Source organism: Nicotiana tabacum, chromosome 12, assembly GCF_000715075.1.
Source record: "Nicotiana tabacum cultivar K326 chromosome 12, ASM71507v2, whole genome shotgun sequence".
In the NCBI taxonomy this organism is placed as follows: domain Eukaryota; kingdom Viridiplantae; phylum Streptophyta; class Magnoliopsida; order Solanales; family Solanaceae; genus Nicotiana; species Nicotiana tabacum.
The window spans coordinates 128,765,686-128,784,986 of NC_134091.1; positions in this window are offsets into that span (position 1 = coordinate 128,765,686).

Below are 19,301 nucleotides of genomic sequence, written 5' to 3' on the forward strand. Positions count from 1 at the left end.
TAAGTGATGGTAGGCTATAATCACGTGTTTTAGTCGCTTATTGTACTCTAATTCACTGCACTTTACTTTTGTTGAACTTTAATTATGCGTGTTTTACACTTATTGTGTGTTTTATGCCCTGTAGGAGTGATTCCGAGCTATGTAGATATTGTGACAAGAATTCATGCTATTTTTGAGTTTTGAAATCTGAGTAAAAGCTCAAGGATTAAGTCGGGATCGAGTTCGGGGATCAACGGATGATAGTGGAACGACACGAAGATTCGAGCTGGCATATTGCGCAGTGTCCAGTAAAATACACATAACTTTTCGCTCGGACATCCGTTTGGGTTTCACAATATATAGTTAGAAATCTATTTAAAAGGGTTACAACTTTCATGTTTTATACTTTCCCAAATTCCCAACTTATACAACCCAGGTGCGCGGCCAAGTGCGCGATCGCATGCTGGGCGCGCACTTGGGACAGAATGGTGTGCAAAGTGCGCGACCAGGTGCGCGATCGCGCATGTCCTGTCCGGGAAAAGTCCTATTTCACTAAGAAAGGATAGTTTTGTCCGAAATTTGTTTTAGGGGCGGATTAAATACTCCAAAATACCATTTTTGACACACTTTTGACATACCTTAGACCTAGGGAAGCTTAGGAGAAGAAGGAGAAGCAAGAGCACACGGATTTCATCCTTCCTTCCTCACTCAAATCCGGGTTTGGATTGTATTTATATTTTCCTCTATTTTTATTTTATTTGTGAAGAACTCCTACATGTCTATGGATAGAACCTTTTAGGTTTTGATGGATTTGGTGTATTGATGGTTGTTTGTGGATTATAACTCTATTTTTATGTATTTGAATCGTTTTTGGAAGATTTAATTGTTGTATCTATGTTCACTTGTTCTTGTAATCGAGAAAGGAATAACTTGTGATATATTTGCACTATATTGTTGGTTGAGTTCATAGATTCTTCTAAGTAATCGAAAGAGGCTAGTTGAATCTTTGATTAAACCTAGTTAGGAGGATAATCGAAAGAGGTTCTCCTAAAGACCAATCCATTATGAATTCTTGCATATCTTCACCGAGCATAAATTAGTTCATATTGTGAGGTTGAGACTTAATCGAGAGAGAAGTTTCTACTAAATAATTGTACTGATAATTAAGTGAATTCGAGAGACTCACTTGAACATTAGTAGTGAATTATCTAGAGTTAGATCCTGAACAATTATCTTGCACCTATCCTATCAACCCATATTTTCTCCCATTGATAACTTCCTTGCTTACCTTTGTTGAGATTGTCATTAGTCAATTTTAGATTATTAATTATATAAACCTCAACTGTTGATCCTCCTGGATAGCAATCTAGCTACAAACTACGTTAATACTATTTAACTCCAATCCCTGTAGACACGATATTTTACTATACTATCTTTGACTAGCGAACACAATTTAAGTGTATATTTTGCGCTCGTCAAATTTTGGCGTCGTTGCCAGGGATTGACAATCAATAGTGTTTGAAATAGTTTGTAGTGCTAATTCAGGAATTAGCTTTTAATTTTATTTTTTCTTTTATTTTTAGTTTGTTTGGTTAACTTCTCTTCAAGATTTTTTTTGTTGAAGAAATCTTGAAGAGCATATTCTTGTTATTAAACTCTAAATAATGTGAATATGGAGTACAATCAACCTAAGAAAACAGTTGAAGAGTTAGCAGCTGGATATTATCAGTGGTGTGCTACGTGTTTTAAATGCGGTGAAAATCATCTATGGGTTGATTGTCAAGCAGGTAGGTATTCTTCCTATGGTTCATCTTTTGAACACTCTCACTTTGTCTCTAGTCCGTACATGTATAAGGATTCATATGGGTTCAATTCTGACTCTGGTTGGGATGAATACCCTTATTATGACTGGAATGAAAGCAAAGCGAGACAACCACCTCAAGAGGAGAATGGTAGTTTAGAAGAGCTTATGTATAAGTTCATTAATAAGGTGGATGAGAGGTTAAAGGAAGAGAGGGTCACACATGATGTTGAAGCCTCTAACAACCTGACAATGCAAATGGATCAACTAATAAGTACACTTTCAGAAAGGTCATTGCATTTTGATGATGAATGTATGGAGGAGATACCCTGTGAGAATGAGCCTACCCGAAATGATGAACATTTACAGAGATAGTCTTTCACTCTACAAGAGGACTCTGTCTCAACTGAGATGATTGAAGATGAGGTTTTGGTTGATTGTGCATCAATAAAAGAAGAGTTCAAATCCCCTTCCTCCAATCCACATTTACATTTTTTAATAAAAGAGAATGAGGAACAAATGGTCTTAGATATACCAGAAGAATACTCAGACGACCTTTCTTCTTCATTTTCTTATTCTAACCTTGATCATGTGGATTTTATTTTTAGGAATTTACAGGAATATGCACAGATTGATCTTGTGAATGAATGCAGAAACAAGTTGAGGATAATCATACAAGAACAATCCACCGCTCAACATGAGGCCAAGAAAGAAAGAAAAGAGCGTGTCTTTCAAATATCCCTAAAGGACTTTGGCTTGATGAGCTCCATAAAGTATCCCGAGGAGCGAAATCGAAAAATACATTCAGAATTAGGGGTGGAGTTCACAAGTTCTGGGAAATGGAAAAAGTCCAGGGGAGTTTTCTTTACCTCTTGCTTTTTATTTGTATGTCATGGGGACATGCCACAATTTAAAGTATGGGTGGGGATGTACATATATAAATACCTATTTGTTTGTGTTTCTTGTGTGTGTTTCCGTTTCTTTTGATTGAAAATTTTAAAGTCGGAAAAAAATATATTTTCTTTTGATAATATAATAATTTCCCCTTAGTTTTTCTTTGTACTGTGGTTCTTTTTTAAGGGTTTTGTTTGAACCAGGTGTAGTTAATTTCTTTTAGGAGTAGGAATTCTTGTGCTGCAATTTAAAATAAAAGAAATATCTCTTAACTGTATTATGCCTTGAGAATAGTAACTGCTTTAGTTGTGACGCTTAGGATCAGTTTTTGACTTTTGTAAAGTACCTTAAATTATATGATTTTAACTTTTCTTAAATTCTTTGACTAGAGTGTCTTGATGAGTCCGATCCTGAGTGAGTATGTGCCATGTGTGGGTGGGGTTTTGTGTATTCTGTGCATTGCATTTGATGTCTAGAACTTGTCCAGTATATTTGCAAAGCGAAATAGTAGTTTTGTTCTGTCTTGGAAGTGATTTAGGCATTTCTTTGTTGAGCCAGATATATGTGTTTACCCACCAAATTATTATATAACTTAGTTAACCCCTTTGAGCCTATAATCTTGTTTCTTTGGAAACCACATTACAAGGTAGTTTGGCTTTTGAGTGGAACTATTCAACTAAGGAGAAATGTGCACTATTTTGAAAAAGCAAGAGCCAGTTGAATTGAAAAACAAAAAAAAACTAAGTGTATGATTGTAAAAAATATTCCTTGATAGTGGTTACTTGATGTAATTGTGCTTAAAGAAGTAGGGAGTTAATGTATATTGATATGAAGGTGGAGTTATAGTTTGACATAAGTGTAGAATTTTGAATGGTCAATTATATGTATTAAAGTGTTTAGTGTCACAACCCTAAATTCCCTCCGTAGGATGTCGTGATGGCACCAAGTCTCCAAGACTAGGTAAGCCTAACAATTCGCGGAATAACTAAATATAAATATGAAATCCAATCCTTAACAGCTGAAGTAAATAAGTACTGCAAATTAAACAAATTACAACTCTCAAAACCCGGTAGAAATAAGTCACAAGCTTCTAAGAATTTATTCTAAATTCTTCTATACATCAGAGTCTAAAGAGAATAAAGAAAACAACATAATAAAGATAGAAGGGGACTCTGGGGTCTGCGAATGCTGGCAGATGTACCTTGAAGTCTCCGTGTACAGTCTAATTCACTGATGCCTCGTCTGATAAAAAGTACCTGGATCTACACAAAAAGATATGCAGAAGCGTAATATGAGTACACCACAGCGGTACCCAGTATGTGTCAAGCATAACCTCGGTAGAGTAGTGACGAGGTCAGGTCAGGCCCTACTGGAATAATAAAAGATAGGGTGTAAAGTTTAACAATATAATAATGATAATGACAATGGCTATGAATCTAGTAAGTAGTATGTACAATTTAACTACACATGGTAAGGACAAATAACACCTCGCGGAAGGAAAACAAAAATTTACAACTTTAAGGAAAACACCAAAATAACCAAAGGCAATGCAGCCATAAAGAAATATCAACAAGGGCACTCCCGAGGTACCGCCTCGTAGTCCCAAATCATAAATAAATTCACAATATCTCATTTTCTTATATCACCGCGGGAGCCTTCACATTTTAATTTTAAAGAAATTATTTTTCCTGAAATAGCATCCCGCGTTTTAGCCACCCTTATCACACTGCATGGTTTCTAATAGTTTCCCTACTAGCCACGCGTATCAAGCCACTCTTATCTCACTACATGCGTTTCAACACCGAGGCCTTATACCACCACATGCGTATCAATATCACAATATATCACAATTTGCACCTCAAGTGCCCAAATATTTTAACTTTGCCAAAATAAATCAACAACAACATTATTTCTGTAATAAGGAGCTCACGGCTCAATCTCAATGAATACAAAAATCTCACAAAATATTCGGAAGTGAATAACTCAACAAAAATAATATTTCACAAATTTAACATCTTGAATTAGCATCAAATTTTTAAATGTAAAATACTTCATTCTTAATAATATTTAAATTAAGAAAACCAATATTCAAATAATGCACAGAATAAAAGAAACAGAGTTTTAACTAAACAGGATAAACACTTAGCATGAACAAGTCAGACAACTTTAAAATACCGAAATATATTAATGATGATGAATATAACAAAATAAAATAATTTAATTAATATGCAACAGTGCTCTGCACAATTTAAAGATAATATCTTCCATATTTAGACCGTGTACACACTCGTCACCTCGTGTACACGACTTTTAATATATCAACATTTTCATATCAATACCAATCCTAGGGGGAATTTTTTCCACACAAGGTTAGACAAGTCACTTGCTTCAAACAACGGTCAATAAGTCAAGTAGTATGCCTGTAACGACCCGACTTGTTGTTTTAAGAAATTACGCCCCGTTCAGTGACTTAAAGTCTCGAGAAGTTTCGCAATATGTATTATGACCCGCGTGTATGGTCGAGTTTGGTTTTCGGAAGATTCGGAATTTAATTTAAAGAAAAATTCTCATTTTGAAGCTTAAATAGAAAGAGTTGATCGGGAAGTTGACTTTTGAGCAAACGACCCCATAATGGAATTTTGATGATGGCGATAGCTTCGTATGATGATTTCGGACTTAGCCGTATATTCGGATTTGGATTTGGAAGTCCGTAGGACAATTCGACACATTTTGGCGAAAGTTGGAAAATAGAAGATTTTGTAAAATCCTACCGACAGATGAATTTTTGATAACGAGGTCGGATTTCGATTTCGGAAATGCGAATAGCTCCATTACGTCAATTATGACTTGTGTGCAAAAGTTGAAGTCATTCCGGATTGATTTGATACGTTTCGGCGCAAAATATAGAAGTTGGAGGATTTGAAAACTTATAATTTGATTCGTGCGTGATTCGTAATTTCGGCGTTGTTTGACGTGGTTTGAAGCCTCGACTAAGTTCGTATTGTATTTTGGGACATGTTGGTATAATTGGTTGAGGTCCCGGGGGCCTCGAACGAGTTTTGGATGGTTAAACGGACCAAAATTGTGCTTGAAGAAATTCTGGAATTTTTCCAGTTCTGGTACCATCGCACCTGCGATGGAAATGGTCGCAGGTGTGCGACCGCAAGAGCGACAAAATGGTCGCAGATGCGGCCTGGAGCGAGAAGGGCAAAGGTCGCAGGTGCGAAGCATTTTCCGCACCTGCGTGAGCGCAGAAGCGGAAGCTCTTCCGCAGGTGCGAGGGCAGTGATCTGGGCATCACATAAGTGAGAATTTTCTCGCAAAAGCGAGCTCGCAGGTGCGACTAAAATGTCCGCAGGTGCGAAACTGGGCAGAAACATAACGATTGAACTTGGTCATTTTTGGCATTTCGTTTTGGAATTTTTGGTGCTCGGATTTGGGCGATTCTGGAGGGATTCTTCACAAGTTTGGTTGGGGTAAGTGTTCTATATCCTAAAGTGATTATATTTCATGAATTTATGATTATATTCATCGTTTAATTCGGATTTAAATGGAAGAAATCAAGAATTTTTACAAAATCTTCCAAAAACGAAAATTTAAGATTCGGAGATCGAGTTGTTATTGGAATTCGATAAAATTGGTATGATTGAACTCGTATCGAAATGGGTGTTCGGATTTCATGAAAATTATGTCGGGTTCTCAGGAGCGGGTCCCGCGTTGACTTTTTGAAATAAATTTTTAAGTCGACGTATTATTATCTGGAATTATTTTCGATGAATTTTAATGAAGTTGTACAATTAATTTGGATAGATTTGAGCTGTCCCGAGGTCAATTCAAGTGAGAAGGCGATTTTGAAGTATCGGCATAATTTCAAAGAGGTAAGTGTATTGCTTAACCTAGAGTGGGGGAATTACCCCTTAGGCATTGAGTCTTATGTGCCATTTGTGAAATGTGAAAAGCCGTGTACACGAGGTGACGAGTACGTACTCGGGCATATACGTGCAAAATTCATTGAATTAAAGTCTTAGGCATTATTGTGTAGTAAATTGGAAAATTGTAAAAAATTATTAAATCATCTGTTTGCCATGCCTAAATACTTATTGTTGAATTTGTTTTTATATGATAATTTGATGTGATTGTTACTTGATTATTTATGTAATTTCGTGAATTTGTTGGTTTAATAATTATTGGAATTTAGTTTCATTTTGAATTTTTCCTTCTGCAAACAATTAATTAAATGAGCTTAAGAAGAGGTGTTTATATAATTATTAAAAATTTGATTTTTATGTAGACTTTGCTTTATGTTGATAAATTTCTATCTCTATTGATTATTTTTGGGTGTTGTACGCATTGTGTGGAGCTTTTGGCTATTTGTTGTGAAATTAATTGACTTGGTTGTAGCTTTGGAATTTGGTTGTGTCCATTGGGCAAATTGTGATATGAATTAATTTTTGTTATGTTGCTGTGATAAGTTTTCCGTAAAAATTGTCGTGTTGTGTGAGTTGTTATTTTGGGGAGATAAGGGTGGCATTTCACCGTTGATATTATGTGGTTATAAGGGTGGCATTTCACTATTGTTATGTTGTTGGAATATTATCTGGGCGGAACGATAAGGGTGACTATATGAGCGATAAGGGTGGCAATAAGAGTGATAAGGGTGGCTATTGATATTGTCTGGGTGGAGCGATAAGGGTGGCAATAGGAGCGATAAGGGTGGCAATAGGAGTGATAAGGGTGGCAATAGGAGCGATAAGGGTGGCTATTGTCAGGGACGATATGTGATGATGTGGGGTTGTGGTGTTGATGATTTTCATGTGATGTTGTGATTTTATTTTGTGTTTATTTTTATGCCTTGTGCAATTGGTCTTGTTGATAGTAAATTGATAACAATCTATTTTATGTTGAAATTAAAAATCTGTGGCTTTTTCCAGGCGGATTATAAATTAAAATGTGGGCACAAGATGCCGTGAGTAAATAATGATGATATTTGGCACGTGAATTGTCCGTTCAGTTGTGATATGAAATGTGAGCACGAGGTGCTGTGATGAAATGGTAATGATATTTGGCACGTGAATTGTCCATGCAGTTGTGAGATGAAATGAGGGCACGAGGTGCCGGGAAAATATGATGATTTAATTATGGGCACTAGGTGTCATGGAAATATGAAAATGGGCTGAGACCTGTATTTTTATGATTATTAAATGAGGTGTCACATGGTAACTTTTTAATTGAAATAATTGTATTCAAAATATTTATTTGGAAGGATTTTTACTTAGAAAGTATTATATGAAAGAATTGTATTTGAAAGATATTTATTTGAGGAGATTATATTTGAAAAGATTTATTGAAAGAATTATATTCAAAATATTTATTTGGAAGAATTTTTACTTAGAAAGTATTATATGAAAGAATTGTATTTGAAAGATATTTATTTGAGGAGATTATATTTGAAAAGATTTATTGAAAGAATTATATTCAAAATATTTATTTGGAAGGATTTTTACTTAGAAAGTATTATATAAAAGAATTATATTTGAAAGATATTTATTTGAGGAATTATATTTGAAAAATAATTATTTGAGAAAATTATATTTGAAAGAGAGCTATCTGGAAGAATTATATGTGAAAGAAATTTATTTGAAGGACTTGATTTAATTGGGTGTAATTGTACATATTAATTGTTGAGCGATATTAATGGTATTCTTGTTGTCTGCTGTGCATATCATTGGTTGTTTCATGTTGCCCTATTGTTATTTGTTTCCTATTATTTTATATATTATATTGTGCAGGTTACTAGACTAGTGAGTTTCTTGACTGTACCTCGTCTCTCCTCCATTGAGGTTAGTCTTGATACTTACTTGGTACCGACCGTGGCGTACTCATACTACACTTCTGTATATTTTTGTGCAGAGCCAGGTATTTAAGATAACAGACTTGAGCAGGGTTAAAGCGGAATCGTAAGGATTCAAGGTAGAGCTACTTGGTCGTCGCAGTCCCTTGGAGTTTTTTCATTTCATTGTACTGTTAACTTGTAATCAAACAGTATTGTATATTCAGTCCTCATGATCATTCTATGTATTCAGTTGGAGTTTGTGACTTAGTAATATCAGTCTTGGGAGGTTGTATATTCATATTTATGCCGCTGTTAGTTTTGGTTACTTATTTAATTAAAAAAAAATGACTTCAAATTGTAATAGAAATCGGCTTACCTAGTATTAGAGATTAGGTGCCATCACGACGCCTGTGGTGGGATTTTGGGTCGTGACAAGTTGGTATCAGAGCTCTATGTTCATAGGTTCTATGAGTCACGAACGAGTCGAGTAGAGTCTTGCGGATCGGTACAGAGACGTCTGTGCTTATCTTCGAGAGGCTACAGAACTGTTAGGAAATTTCTATTTCTTTCATTCCTGTCGTGCAGAATTTGTTGAATTTGGAATTTGAACCTTTGTATCTCCATTCTCTCACAGATGGTGATGACACGTGCTACTGGGTTAGCTGAGCAGGCATCCGCATATACTGCTAGGGCTACAAAAGGCCGGGGCCGAGGTAGAGGCCAAGGTAGAGGTCGAGGAAGGGCACATGCTGCGACTAGAGCACCTGTCAGAATAACAGTTGAGGAGCCACTAGTAGCTCCAGTTGGGGGACAGGTACCAGAAGCACCTGTTGTTACTCCCGGACTTCAGGAGACCTTAGCACAGTTCCTGAGTATGTTTGGTACATTAACTCAGGCAGGATTGATCTCTGTTGCACCAAATATTTCGCAGATTGGGGGAGTAGCTTAGACTCCTACTACAACTCCAAAGTAGCAGGTTCACGTTGGTCATGTTTCGGGTGTAGTACTGGTATAACCTGTTATTCCGGTTCGGCCTGAGGTCAGGCCCGAGGCATCAGAAGAAGAACAAAAGAGACTTGACAGGTTTAAGAAATATGATCCACCAACTTTCAGTGGCATAGCTACAGAGGATGACCAAGGATTTCTGGAAAATTGTCACCGTATTTTCCGCATCATGGGTATTGTGGAAGTAAGCGGAGTTGCCTTTACTACATTTCAACTGTCAGGCGCAGCGTATCGGTGGTGGCAAATCTATGAAGAAGGTAGACCAGCCAATGCAACACCACCAACTTGAACTCAATTTTCGGAAATGTTCTTGAAAGAGTTTGTTCCCCCAGACTCTCCGAGATGCGTGGCGCACGGAGTTTTAACTGTTGCTTCAGGGCACTATGACAGTGTTAGAATATGCTATCAGGTCAGTGAGTTAGCCCGACATGCACCTATCTTAGTTCCTACAATCAGAGAACGGGTCCGCAGATTCATTGAGGGGCTCGATTATGATATTAAAATATGTATGGATCGAGAATTGCAAACTGATACTCCATTTCAACAAGTAGTGGGAATTAAAAGAAAGATTGAGGCTGTTTTAGGCAAGGAAAGGGAGTCTAAGGAGGCCAAAAGGTCTCGAAGATCTGGAGGGTTCAGTGAATTTTACTCTTCAGCTAGGACCCTTTATAGCGGAAGCTCGAGCAGCCGGTTAGCTCAGTCTGCACATCAAGTTACTCGGGATGCTCCAATTTTCAGTGCACCACCGACACGAGATTCTTACAGTGGTTATTCCAGTTATCCGGCACAGACTAAGTACGAGCAGTCATGACCTCAGAAGGGTTGTTATGAGTGTGGTGATACTAGGCATATCATGAGAGATTGTCCCAGACTTGGGAGGGGTGGATTTCATCAGAACACTCCAACTACAAGCTTTATTCCAGTTGATACTCCATGTGCACAGTTAGTTAGAGGTGGAGGACAGGCGGGTAGTAGGCGCCTAAGAGGTGGAGGCCCGACCCGTTGATTTAATCACTATGATTTGAAAAATGCTCGCTGTCCTATTACAGCTAGCTCCCAATGAGAAAAGATTCTTTTTTAAGAAGTTCATTTGATGACTTAACAAGTCTCACCACCTTCTTTTGAACTATATCTATTTCTTTTAGCACTCTAGACACACTGATGGGAGCAAAACAATATAGAAGTCCCGCGGAGCTGATGACAACCAGATGGTGTCGTTACAGGTATGATCCTGATCTTTATTATAAAAGGATATTTTCCTTAATTTGATTCGGTTCTGAATATTGAGGTGAGTCCTTCTATTATGCTCCACTTATGGATGAGCTTCGTAAATTTGTGATCCACTTATATGTTTATCCCTGTTGGGAGATTTGAAGGTGTGAGCCCGTGTCTGTCATTTATTTTTGTACAACATTGAGGGCTATAAGTCCAAAAATAAATTTTATTATTCATTACAGTGGGTTTAATGTGTTTCGGAATAATTGATTCCAATTTTTATGAATTATATGCCCTACCGGTATGAGGGTTCATTATGTATTGTGAAAATTGTTTATGAAATTTATTGAAAAGAAGAAAAAAAGGAAATTGAAATTTCAGTGGCACAATGTGCAAAATACTTGTGATTCGGAGTTGAGGACGAGATCCTTGTATTTATTTTTTTATATGGTGTGAAATATTTAAACCGGACTACAAGCCGCGATGGAAGTTATATAAGGACGAGGTCATTGTGGTGAAATGTTTATTAGTTTAAAATTCTCCTTTGTGAAATTTAATTTGTACAATAATATTAATAGGGAGTCATGCCTGTTAGGCTTATTTGATAATTCTTGTATATTTTTCTGTGCATATTAAGCCATTTTGGTGCTGTAACATTGAGTTTTAACCTATGAGATGAGTGCCCAGGTGGCATTAAATGTGACTCATTAATCAGAGTAAGTAATCATGAGGTATTCATGCATCACATTCCGTTATCAGTGTTGTGAAAATTCAAAATGAGGTGGTGGTTAATATGAGATTAATTGATGATGCTGGAATTAATTATGAATAGCTTTTAAGACCAGAGATGTGGTGATGAGCATACATGTGATGTGTTTCATGTCCTGGTATCATTATGATAATGCAGTGCTTGTAATGCTGAGATTGGTGTTATTGATATATACCTTGTGGTATTATGTTGGGTTGTGGATATGTTGTTAGGAGTTATTTTGGTGTTACTCTGGCAGGTGGATAGGCCCAGTTACAGGGGAGACTCTGCCGAAATTTCTGAAAAGTTTGGGAGTTAGTAAAATTTGAAGGATTGAGATTTGCAAAGGAAGAGATAAGTTATGTTATGTGTTTGAGGGCGAACGATCCTAAGCGGGGGAGAATGTAACACCCCAGAAATTCTTTTGAAGTACTTCAACACTATCAAGAAAAATTGATGTGTGCGTAGGCACGAGTTGCTATAACAAGTTGAGACTAATACCGTGCGTTGTTGTGAAAAATCAGACCTTTTGAAATGTTGGAGTGTAAGAAATGGATCTTAAAGTTTATAAAAATGGATAAAAGAAATAAACTCAAATGAGATGATGTTGTCACGCTTATCTCAAATGCGGTAGCGTGGAATCAACCATGAGTATATGTGTAAAAGTAAAATCATCAATTTGGTAACCTCAGAATAATTCTTAGAACGTTCGAGGATGAACGTTTGTTTAAGAGGCGGAGAATGTAACAACCCGACTTATAGTTTTAAGAAATTACGCCCCGTTCAGTGACTTAAAGTCTCGAGAAGTTTCACAATATGTATTATGACCCGCGTGTGTGGTCGAGTTTGGTTTTCGGAAGATTCGGAATTTAATTTAAAGAAAAATTCTCATTTTGAAGCTTAAATAGAAAGAGTTGATCGGGAAGTTGACTTTTGAGCAAACGACCCCATAATGGAATTTTGATGATGGCGATAGCTTCGTATGATGATTTCGGACTTAGCCGTATATTCGGATTTGGATTTGGAAGTCCGTAGGACAATTCGACACATTTTGGCGAAAGTTGGAAAATAGAAGATTTTGTAAAATCCTACCGACAGATGAATTTTTGATAACGAGGTCGGATTTCGATTTCGGAAATGCGAATAGCTCCATTACGTCAATTATGACTTGTGTGCAAAAGTTGAAGTCATTCCGGATTGATTTGATACGTTTCGGCGCAAAATATAGAAGTTGGAGGATTTGAAAACTTATAATTTGATTCGTGCGCGATTCGTAATTTCGGCGTTGTTTGACGTGGTTTGAAGCCTCGACTAAGTTCGTATTGTATTTTGGGACATGTTGGTATAATTGGTTGAGGTCCCGGGGGCCTCGAACGAGTTTTGGATGGTTAAACGGACCAAAATTGTGCTTGAAGAAATTCTGGAATTTTTCCAGTTCTGGTACCATCGCACCTGCGATGGAAATGGTCGCAGGTGTGCGACCGCAAGAGCGACAAAATGGTCGTAGATGCGGCTTGGAGAGAGAAGGGCAAAGGTCGTAGGTGCGAAGCATTTTCCGCACCTGCGTGAGCGCAGAAGCTGAAGATCTTCCGCAAGTGCAAGGGCAGTGGTCTGGGCATCGCAGAAGCGAGAATTTTCTCGCAAAAGCGAGCTCGCAGGTATGACTAAAATGTCCGCAGGTGCGAAACTGGGTAGAAACATAAGGATTGAACTTAGTCATTTTTGGCATTTCGTTTTGGAATTTTTGGAGCTCGGATTTGGGCTATTCTGGAGGGATTCTGCACAAGCTTGGTTGGGGTAAGTGTTCTATATCCTAAAGTGATTATATTTCATGAATCTATGATTATATTCATCATTTAATTCGGATTTAAATGGAAGAAATCAAGTTTTTTACAAAATCTTCCAAAAACAAAAATTTAAGATTTGGAAGTCGAGTTGTTATTGGAATTCGATAAAATTGGTATGGTTGAACTCGTATCAGAACGGGTGTTCGGATTTCATGAAAATTAAGTCGGGTTCCGAGGGGCGAGTCCTGCGTTGACTTTTGTTTACTTTTTGGAATAAATTTTTGAGTCGACGTATTATTATCCGGAATTATTTCTGATGAATTTTAATGAAGTTATACAATTAATTTAGATAGATTTGAGCTGTCTGGAGGTCAATTCAAGCGAGAAAGTGATTTTGGAATATCGGCATAATTTCAAAGAGGTAAGTGTCTTGCTTAACCTCGAGTGGGGGAATTACCTCTTAGGCATTGAGTCTTATGTGCCATTTGTGAAATGTGAAAAGCCGTGTACACGAGGTGACGAGTACGTACTCGGGCATATACGTGTAAAATTTATTGAATTAAAGTCTTAGGCATTATTGTATAGTAAATTGGGAAATTGTGGAAAATTATTAAATCATGTGTTTGCCATGCCTAAATACTTATTGTTGAATTTATTTTTATATGACAATTTGATGTGATTGTTACTTGATTATTTATGTAATTTCGTGAATTTACTGGTTTGATAATTATTGGAATTTAATTTTATTTTAGATTTTTCCCTCTACAAACAATTAATTAAATGAGCTTAAGAAGAGGTGTTTATATAATTATTGAAAATTTGATTTTTATGAAGTCTTTGCTTTATGTTGAGAAATTTCTATCTCTATTGTTTTTGGGTGTTGTACGCATTGCGTGGAGCTTTTGGCTATTTATTGTGAAATTAATTAATTTGGTTGTAGCTTTGGAATTTGGTTGTGTCCGTTGGGCAAATTGTGATATGAATTGATTTTTGTTATGTTGCTGTGATAAGTTTTCTGTGAAAATTGTTGTGTTGTGTGAGTTGTTATTTTGGGTAGATAAAAGGTGGCTATTGATATTGTCTGGGCGGAGCGATTAGGGTGGCTATAGGAGTGATAAGGGTGGCAGTAGGAGCGATAAGGGTGGCTATTGTCAAGGACGATATGTGATTGTGTGGGGTTGTGGTGTTGATGATTTTTATGTGATGTTGTAATTTTTCTTGTGTTTATTTTTATGCCTTGTGCAATTGGTCTTGTTGATAGTAAATTGATAACAATCTGTTTTATGTTGAAATTGAGAACCTGTGGCTATTGCCATGCGGATTATAAATTGAAATGTGGGCACGAGATGCCATGAGTAAATAATGATGATATTTGGCACGTGAATTGTCCGTGCAGTTGTGATATGAAATGTGGGCACGAGGTGCTGTGATAAAATGGTAATGATATTTGGCACGTGAATTGTCCGTGCAGTTGTGAGATGAAATTAGGGCATGAGTTGCCGAGGAAATATGATGATTTAATTATGGGTACTAGGTGCCGTAAAAATATGAAAATGGGCTGAGACCCGTATTTTTATGATTATGAAATGAGGTATCACATGATGACTTTTTAATTAAAAGAATTGTATTCAAAATATTTATTTGGAAGGATTTTTACTTAAAAAGTATTATATGAAAGAATTGTATTTGAAAGATATTTTTGAGGAGATTATATTTGAAAAGATTTATTGAAAGAATTATATTCAAAATATTTATTTGGAAGGATTTTTACTTAGAAAGTATTATATGAAAGAATTGTATTTGAAAGATATTTATTTGAGGAGATTATATTTGAAAAGATTTATTGAAAGAATTATATTCAAAATATTTATTTGGAAGGAGTTTTACTTAGAAAGTATTATATGAAAGAATTGTATTTGAAAGATATTTATTTGAGGAATTATATTTGAAAAATAATTATTTTAGAAAATTATATTTGAAAGAGAGTTATCTAGAAGAATTATATGTGAAAGATATTTATTTGAAGGACTTGATTTAATTTGGTGTAATTGTACATATTAATTGTTGAGCGATATTAATGGTATTCTTGTTGTCTGATGTGCATATCATTGGTTGTTTCATGTTGCCCTATTGTTATTTGTTTTCTATTTTTTTTGTATAATATATTGTACAAGTTATTAGACTAGTGAGTGTTTTGAATGTACCTCGTCTCTACTCCATTGAGGTTAGTCTTGATACTTACTGGGTACCGACCGTGGCGTACTCATACTGCACTTCTGTATATTTTTGTGCAGAGCCAGGTATTGAAGATAACGGACTTGAGCAGAGTTAAAGCGGGATCGTAAGGATTCAAGGTAGAGATGCTTGGTCGTCGCAATCCCTTGGAGTCTTTTCATTTCATTGTACTGTTAACTTGTAATCAAACAGTATTGTATATTCGGTCCTCGTGATCATTCTATGTATTCAGTTAGAGTTCGTGACTTAGTACTACCAGTCTTGGAAGGTTGTATATTCATATTTATTCCGCTGTTAGTTTTGGTTACTTATTTAATTAAAAAAAATGGCTTCAAATTGTAATAGAAATCGGCTTACCTAGTCTTAGAGACTAGGTGCCATCACGACGCCTGTGGTGGGATTTTGGGTCGAGACAATGCCTTTTCCTCGATTTTTCGATTCCGACCGACTCGAATCTAATCATAATTAATTCGATTCAATCAATACAAATTATAGGAATAAATTCCATAAGAAAATACAAATTTATTAACAAAATCCGAAATTTAACCCAAAAATTGCCTGTGGGGCTCACGCTTCAGAATCCGACGAAACTCACAAAATTCGATAATCCATTCAATTACGAGTCCAACCATACTAGTTTCACTCAAATCCGACTCTGAATCGACATCGAAATCTCAAAAATCCGTTTTATGAGATTTCTAAAATTTTCTCCAAATTTTCAACTCAAAACACTAATTAAATGATGAAAACAATGATATATTCGTGTATATTGACCAAATCCGAGTTATAATCACTTACCCCGATATTTTTCCTTGAAAATCTCTCAAAAATCGCCTCTCCCCAAGCTCCAATTTGTCAAAAATGAAAAATGGGACGAAGTCCCTTTTTTATAACTTAAAGTTCTGTCCAGGCCTACCCCTGGTTTCTGCCCTCGATCTTGCCCTCGGTCGCTGCCCTCGATCCTGGCTTCGATCCTGGACTCGATCCTGGCCTCGATCCTGGTTTCGATCCTGCCCTCGATCCTGGCTTCGATCCTGCCCTCAATCCTGACATATGAAGGAAACCAGATACAAGCTTGTGAAAAATTCCAGCAGTTGTTTAAGTCCAAAATTTGATCTGTTAGCCATCCAAAACTCACCCGAGGCCCTAGGGACCTCAACCAAATACATCAACAAGTCCTAAAATATCATATGAACTTAGTCGAAACCTCAAATCACATCAAATAATGCTAAAACCACGAATCATACCCTAATTCAAGCTTAATGAAACTTAAAAATTTCCAACTTTTACATTTGATGTCGAAACCAATCAAATCAATTCCGATTGACCTCAAATTTTGCACACAAGTCATAAATGACATAACGGAGTATGATAATTTTCAGAACCGGATTCCGACCTTGATATCAAAAAGTCAACACCCCAGTCAAACTCCCCAAAAATTCAACTTTCGCCATTTCAAGCCAAATTCCACTATGGACTTCCAAATAATTTTCCGGACACGCTACTAAGTCCAAAATTACCATACGGAGCTATTGGAATTATCAAAACTCTATTCCGGGGTCGTTTATACATGATTCGACCGACATCTGGTCACTATTTCAACTTAAACTTTAAACCTTAAAACTAAGTGTTCCAATTCATTCCAAAACCTCACCGGACCCGAACTAATCACCCCGACAAGTCACATAACAACTATAAAGAATAAATTGAGTAGTAAATGGCGGAACAAGGTTGTAATACTCAAAACGACTGACCGGGTCGTTACATTCTCCCCCTCTTAAACAAACGTCCGTCCTCGAATGAGTTTAGAATTATACCTGGAGTCTCAAATAGGTGTGGATATTTGCTCCGCATCTCCCACTCAGTCTCCCAAGTAGCTTTTCCGACTGGCTGGCCTCTCCACTGCACTTTCACTGAAGCTATGTTCTTTGATCTCAACTTTTGAGCCTGCCGGTCTAAAATGACCACCGGCTCCACATCATAAGTCAAATTACCATCCAACTACACTGTGCTGAAATCCAAAACATAAGATGGATCTCCGACATACTTTCAGAGCATAGATACATGAAATACTGGATGAGCGCTCGATAGACTAGGTGGCAATGCAAATTCATAAGCCACCTCTCCAATCTTCTTAAGCACCTCAAACGACCCAATATACTGAGGGCTCAACTTTTCCTTCTTCCCGAACCTCAACACACTTTTCATAGGCGAAATCTTGAGCAAAACCTTCTCCCCAACCATGTAAGCAACATCACTGACCTTCTGATCGGTATAATTCTTCTGTCTAGACTGCGCTGTGCAAAGCCACTCCTGAATAAATTTAACCTTCTCCAAAGCATCCTCTACCAAATCGGTACCCAATAGCCTAGTCTCCCCTGGCTCAAACTAACCCACCGGAGACCGACACTGTCTCCCATATAAAGCCTCATACGGAGCCATCTGAATGCTCGATTGGTAGCAGTTATTATAAACAAACTCTGCCAGTGGTAGAAATTGATCCCAAGAACCCCCAAAATCTATAAAACCAGTGTGTAGTATATCTTCCAATATCTGAATAGTGCGCTCGGACTGTCCGTCCGTCTGAGGGTGAAATATTGTACTCAGCTGAACCTGTATACCTAATTCTCATTGTACTGCTCTCCAAAACTGTGATGTAAACTGTGTACCCCGGTCATAGATGATAGATACCGGTACGCCATGAAGCCTAACGATCTCGCGAATGTAAACGTGAGTCAGCTGCTCCGAAGAGTAAGTAGTAACCACAGGAATGAAATGAGCTGACTTGGTCAACCGGTTTACAATCACCCAAACAGCATCAAACTTTTTCAAAGTCCATGGGAGCCCAACTACGAAGTCCATGGTAATACGCTCCCACTTCCACTCCGGAATTTCAAGTCTCTAAAGCAATACACCCGGTCTCTGATGCTTGTAATTCACTTATTGACAATTTAAACACTAAGCTACAAACCCAATGTCACGCCCCAATCCTGGGGAGGCATGACTGGCACCCGGTGCCGAGCTGGCCCGAGCGAACCACTCTGTAACTCATGATTGTTCGACCAAAACTAGAACATACATAGGTCGAGTTAAATGAACTCATTCCTTTTGTAACTATCATGGGCCTACATGGCCATCACTCATAATGTACAACTGTAAGTGGGAAAATACTGTATCGATGAACCATCTATCTTAAAACATGAATACATATGGGCTATCAAGGCCTCTGACATACGGTACAAAAGGAACCTCTGTCTACAAAGCCTCTAAGATTATTTGACATCAAATGGAACAGGGTACCGGCCTACCCATAAGTCTGTTGCAAAACTCTGACACGATTACTTATAGATTCGACTGCACTCCGAACGAGGTGGAGTCCTACCGATCCTTCGCTGAATGCTGACCTCGTCTACTATAAGGGATTGTCAAACTGATTATCTATACCTGCAGGCATAAATGCAGTGTCCCCAACAAAAGGACGTCAGTACGAATAATGTACTGAGTATGTAAGGCAGAACTGAAATATATCCATAAGTCAACATTAATTAAAGAGATATAAGAATCAACCTGAATCTCTGAAGTGCCACCGTATATGCATACTTAGTATACTTATATATATAATGCTTCTCTTTGAGACTATTATCCATATCGTATGATGCATGACTACCCAACTGATCAGTGGTAACTGCCCGACTGGTTGTAGCGCGGTGGTAAATACATGACTGCCCGACCGGACGTAGCTCGGTGGTAAATATGTAACTGCCCAACCGGCCGTAGCTCGGTGGTAAATGTGTAACTACCCAA